The sequence below is a fragment of the Medicago sativa genome, chromosome 5, assembly GCF_051527215.1.
Source record: "Medicago sativa cultivar Bolivia chromosome 5, Bolivia_mono, whole genome shotgun sequence".
In the NCBI taxonomy this organism is placed as follows: Eukaryota; Viridiplantae; Streptophyta; class Magnoliopsida; order Fabales; family Fabaceae; genus Medicago; species Medicago sativa.
Window position 1 is genome coordinate 63,139,671 of NC_140753.1, and position 6,963 is coordinate 63,146,633.

Below are 6,963 nucleotides of genomic sequence, written 5' to 3' on the forward strand. Positions count from 1 at the left end.
CGGATCATTTTATATGTAAATTATAATTGGTTGCATTATAATTTTTACTTTTACACTCAACCTCATTCTTCTTTAAAATCTTGCAATATTTGAACGATTTTGGTGTTATTTATCACAATCATTCCATCAAATAGGATCAATCTTCACTTTTTGCGATCAAATAGGGGGTAAAGCTTATTACTTTTGTTTACATTATCTTTATGCTAATTATTTCTTTTATGATGTCAGATAACCTTCGGGAGGTAACTCCCGAATCATACTGACTATGAATTAAGGAGATACACACCATTTGTCTCTAGATTGCCATAGATTTTAATATTTGCATTTGATTGGTTAATTAATGATTTTTTTTTGGGTGATATATACATAGCTATGGTTGAACATTCCGTCGTTCCAAAGCCGGATCTGGAGGTCTATTCCATTGATGTTGCATAATATTGTCCTTGAAAAGAAATGTGAAGATCGAGAAGCAATGATTGATTGAGTTCGTTGTCAAGCAAGAAAGGCATGATTTACTACTATTGTACTCCCTCCATTTTAAAATGAATATCGTTTAAAGTTTTTACACACATATTAAGAAATACATTAATTAAAAGAAAGAGAGATGTTATTTTACCAAATTATCCCAATCAACTATTGGTTGTTTTTCATTAAAGAAAAAAATAATAGTTTGGAAGTAGTGTATATAATATTAATTGAAGGGTACAGTCGAAATGAAAAAATTATTATTGCATTGGAAACTGATTATCCCAATCAACAATTGGTTGTTTTTCATTAAAGAAAAAATAATAGTTTGGAAGTAGTGTATATAATATTAATTGAAGGGTACAGTCGAAATGAAAAAATTATTATTGCATTGGAAACTGAAAGTGACATTCATTTTGAAACAATTTTTTTGGTTTAAACAACACTCATTTTAAAACGGAGGGAGTAATAGATAAACCCGATAGTGGTTTCAGATGTATAAAGTCGACGAAGTTGAAACAAAAAAACACAAATTCAAGAAAATGCGTATGTTCGTTTAAGTTGCGTGGTTATTTTAGTGCATAAAACTACAAAGTTTTAGTATTAATTCAGGATTATATAATCATATGATAGAGTGAAAGTAATCATTCATATTGGATCAACAAACTCAAAACATAATCTATTTCATCAACAAGAAAAACAACATTAAAATAAAAAAAACAAAATATAAAGTTATTAGAACTTACTTATTGTGCTGTTGAAGAAATGTGGCAAAAGAGAAGTGTAATGTGGTATGTTTTGTTGGGAATCAAAATTTGGGTGAAGAAGTAAATTTAGGTGAAGGAATAGTGTTTTGAAACTTTTAAAAGATAAAAATCGTAACTATTGGATTAGTTCTCTGTTCGGGAGATAACACTCAAAACACACCGAACATAACATAACTTCGGAATGGTTCGAGTCGTATCTCCCGAACATTATTTATTAGCAAGAGAAAAATTGAAATTTAAGAGGGCTTGAGAGCAACTCAGAGGGTCAGAAAAGTAATCTTCAATGCAGAAAGCAAAGCTAGATTGACTACCAATTTACCTACCTAATCTAACGGGCCAATGCATTTTTTTTATTAAAATTGCTCTTCCCACTTGTCAAATTGCTAAAATAACACTTGAAAATTACACATTTGACTCCACTTGCAGATAACTATCGTTTGGTGATCGCAACGGTAGTTAGTTGTGGTTGCCTCCTGATAAGTGCTCAAAAGTAATATATTTCATCAGTTAATTTAGGCTTTTTATTGACTTTTTTTGCAAGTTATCTAAGGAAAAGCTACTAATGTTGTACTTTTACCATTTATGCTTTGCATGCCTGATTCCACCCAATTTGTGCAGGAAATGACAAGCAAGGACCAAGAAAGAAGCTTCTGAGCCAAAGTCAGCTTGCTTGAAGCGACTGCAGCTCGCTTAAGCGAGCAAGTTCTAGTGAGATTTTCCTCCATACGCTTATGCCACGCTTCCTGCTAGCTTGTTGAACATCCGTTTAAAGCGACCACAGCTCGCTTAAGAGAGTACAACGTCGAGAGCAAAAGAAATTCGCTCATTGCACGCTTGCAGCTCGAAGAAAGTCAAACTCGTTTAAAGCGACTGCAGCTCGCTTTAAGCGAGCAAGTTCTAGAGAGCACCAGAATAGCTCGCTTATGGCTCGCTTCCAGCACGCTTTAAGCGAGCAAGTTCCAGAGAGTACCAGAATAGCTCACTTATGGCTCGCTTCCAGCACACTTTAAGCGAGGTTCATCCACCTTAGTGGATAAGGCCCACGTGGTAGCCTCCTAATGGCCAACAGAAGATATCTTGGCCATTCGCTTTGAAGCGGCCTCAGCTCGCTTAAGCGAATGAGCTCGAATTGTGGCCATATAAATAGTTTTCTCTTCTTTTTCCTCATGATCTATCACTATTTTATTACATTTTCTGGTTTTTAGAGAGAGAACTAGGGCATTTCTAGAGAGAGAGAAACACAAAGGAAGGGTGTTAGGAGTAGATTCTTCCCAAGATTTGTTGAGACATCATGAATCTTAGCATGAAATCTTCATCTTTCTTTTATCCTTTGCCAAGTTTTCATAGACATATGTAGCTACATCTACCCTTGTGGGTTTTTAGGTATTCAAACAAGCTATTATATAATCTTTGATCATTTAATATATTTTTTTTGATAAACTGATCATTTAATATATGGTTCTAGCTTATTTATTCAACATTGTTATTTTTTTTTATTTATTCAACATTGTTATCATTGTTATTTTTTATTCAACATTGTTATTATTCTTGCATTTAATATTTTATTTAAGATTTGAAATGTTATTGAAAAATACTTTTGGATCTAGGATTAGAATAATAATCTATCGAAGTTTTTATTCTAGACATAGAGTTTAAGTTTTGATAATCACTTTGTAATCAAGTGCTTAATGCTATTGTATCGTTTAATAGATTGAGACATCGTCGATTAAACGATACGATTGAACTCATGAAATTATTTAGACATAAATAATGATTGACATCATGACATTATTTAGACATGAATAATGTTGTTGACTGATTGTGGTTATCGTTTAAAAAGTCAGAATCCGTTATTTGGTCAAGAGATTGCAGTTGTTACGCTTGGTTGATTAACTCTAACCCCAAGCAAAATGTCCCTATCTCTTCTCTATTTATTTTTTATGTTAAATAGCCACTATAGGTTTACACAAACAAACAATTTAAAGCCAAACACTTAAGATGATAAATGAAGTTGAAATGCATAAGGTTTACGATATTCCCTGCGGAAACGATCCTAATATACTCACGTGCTCATATGAAAATGACATGTAAATATCTTACATCACCTCCTCCAAAGTAGTTGACAACCACTGCGATTGAATTTTTCCTAAAACCAGACCTACTCCTACCTCACTATACATTCATCATCTTTTTACCTCATTCACAAAAAACTCCAAAAGTGTAATTTTCCGTCAAATCTTTGTCTCAAATCATTGAAGAAGGATTACTAGAAGACTTCTACACACATTTGACGTTAAGAAACATGCAATACATCTTTTAAACCATTTACATTTGAAGAATTTTCTGCCATATTTTTGTTGTTACTGACATGCACACGCAACGATAGTTAACTACCGCTGATAGAACGATAGTAAGCTGCAGTTGGGAGAACTGCACTTAGCTAGCAATCATTCTGGGCTTGTATTTCCAAAATTTCCAATAGTTACTGCCTATTTTTTTCTTTTCAATTTTTTTATTTTTAATTAAATATTTTCGCAATGCTATATTGTTTATTTATAGTTATGTTTGAGAATGTGGATGATGATTCCGACGAGGTACAATAGTTTTCCCACTAATCTTCTGTAGCTAAGTATATATTCAAAAGGTTTTGAGTTGTCCTGATGTAAACCAAGAGGTGTTTGAACTGGTTTTGAGCCAAGCAACCCATCGTCATTCAATAGATCAAGACAATACTTCCTTTGGTATATACTGATTCTTGTTTTGGAATGAGCTAATTCTATGCCAAGAAAATATTTAAGCTTTACAAGATCTATGCCAAGAATACTGCATCAAGAGTAGCTTTAATTATGTCTATCTCAGTCGTAGAATTTCCTGCCAATATTACATCACCTACGTATACAAGTGAAGCAGTGAAACTAGAATATGTATGAAGTCTGAAAAGTGAGTGATCCGAAGCAGACTGCTTGTATCCTTGATCGGTTAAGAGCATCTACAATGGTGAGGTCTTCACCATTTAAGACCTGGTACCTAATAGGTACTCCCATTGTGGAAAAAAAAATTGGAGGTCTTAAAAGATCCAAGGTCTAACTTAAGACCCCCATTCATAAATGGGCCCACATCACTTTTTATTAAAATAATAATTTTCATGGCTATTAAATAATATTTGTGGGACCCTATTAGACCCTTTGTTAGAGGATCTCTATTGGAGTGGTTGAGTACCTATTAAGTACTATTATTAAAAAATTATTAAAAAATGATGTGTCCATGTGGGACCCATTTAAGACCTCAAAGTTGAGGGTCTCCATTGTGGATGCTCTAAGAAGCTTGTCAGTTTCTCATATACAACCCGAGAGATGAATCGAGAAGTTAAGTGCGTCGTCACAATTAAGCTTAACACAATCCACCCAGCGCGTGAAAATAACGTATATTTGATGAGGCCATTCAGAATAACACGAGTCAGATTACTAGGAGATAAAACCCTTATTTCAAGATACTCTTGTTCCTCCACGTCCACACGTACCAATAAGATACCATGAATATAGTTTCCCTATCATCCTTGTGGGCTCCGCCATCTTCTTGATTAAATTGTTGAAGATTCAGTCCTTACAATTCAAAGAAAATAATTTAGTAATTTGATTAAAATCCAATAACTTGGTCAAAATTTGGGTTGCGTGGATGAAATTCCTTAGAGCACAAATGATTGTGTCATCCTCATTTCCACAAGAAGGGCATATAGGAGAAACTCTAATTCCCCATCTACTTCTTCGATGGTTAGTAAATAGACAAAGTATGGATTTATAAGGTCTAACATAAAGGGTTCATTAATTAATTCAATAGCCGAAGTTGAGATTAATTACAATAGTTTATTTTGTAATATTTATATGTATATATTCAAGTACTTTACATTTTTTTTTTTCAATTTCACACGAGTAGTGAAAAACATAATAAAAGCACATTGAAAGTGATAAAAATAAGGAAAATTAAATTTGTTTTTGATTGAGTGTGTAATACAATTTACAAAGATGAGTATTCATAGGTAAAATTATCCCTACTAGCCAAATGACATAGCCACAATGTCCAACCTCTGCCCGACTAATTTTAAAGGTAGTTTGTTAGTTTCCCTATGAAGGGATCGTGGCACGCACGTTTGACCATCGACTTCCTCTTTCGCGATATGATATGTTGACAAGATCCTTGGTGTGCAGCTTTCCCACAATTAGTGGCACTATAAATATGGAGTGTGGGTGTTCAACATCATTGTTCAGTTCTAGTGATCATTGACTCAATATGTGATCCTCAAAGACCCACATATTTAATTATTATACTTGAGAAATAATCAACTTTTCGTCAATAAATTGTCCTAACCTTTGCCTAACTTTCCATTTGTTGTGGGGTTTTGTCGCCTAAACCTTAATCGCCTACATGCTAACTATTTTTACGTGTAAACAAATATGAAATGCTAGCAACACACATTTTAACACACACTTTTCAACACACTCTCTTTGATTGGTTAAAATTCACATAGGTCCCATCAATTTTATATGGGTCACACATAATTTGGTGGGACCCATGTGATTGTTAACCAATCAAAGAGTGTGTTGAAAATTGTGTTAAAATGTGTGTTGCTAGCATTTCTCAACAAATATTATTGACCAAAAATTTTAATTTTATTAAATCTTTTATTTGATTACAAATATAAAAAAGTTTCAAAAAATAAAGGTTTAATTGTTTAAATTAAATATGTAATATATGCGAAGTCCTAAAAATTACCATGCAATTTTAGATTCTTCTTATTTGTTACTTCTTATGTTTCTCTATAGAAATAAGTTCTAGAAAACCGACCTAGAGGTGGAATTTTTTCATGATTTTTTGTAGGCATGTTTATGACGTTAAAATATGACTTTTCACGTAAAATTAAAAATTTCCGAGTAGAGAGGAATTAATTATGAATTTTCATAGTGAAAAAACTAAAAAAAACAAAACAACGGAACCTAAAAATCAAATTTTGAGTTGATTTTTTTTAGAGGAACCCCTATACAATACATAGAGAGGATTTGCAAAAACCTGCAAAATTTCAATTTTGAAATTCAACAAAAACATATGCAAAATCGAATTTGGAGATTCCAACAAAGACATGTAAAATTGCAATTAATTACATAAACAAAATAATAAATAGAACACACTAAAAAATAATATAATAAAATGGATTGGAAAGAGATGATTATATTATTAAGGAAGGACTTTTTAAGTTATTAATAAAGAACAAATAACAATCAACGCTGATCCAATAATGGGAAGAAAATTGCCGTTGACACATTGCATAAGACTGTGTCACACATGTAAAATACGTTTTTGCCCCCTCGGCAGTTAACTGCCGAATTATGAAAACCGGCTGCAGTTAACTACCGAGGAAAGCTTCGGCAGTTAACTACCGAGGAAAATTGAAAACTTCGGCAGTTAACTGCCGAGGAATCCTCAACCACCCCCCCCGTTTTTTTTTACAAAAACCATTAATTTTTTTTATTCTTTAAACCTAAATTTTCCTTAATTAAATTTAATTCTTTAATCCTTTTAAGGAATTAAACACAATTTTTTTATGATTTCATTCATGTGATTTTGTTGCCATAAATGAAGAAATATGGATTTTGTTGCCATTAAATACACGATTCTTTTTATAAAGTTATTGATTTCATTCATATGATTTTGTTGCCATAAATAAAAAAATATGAGA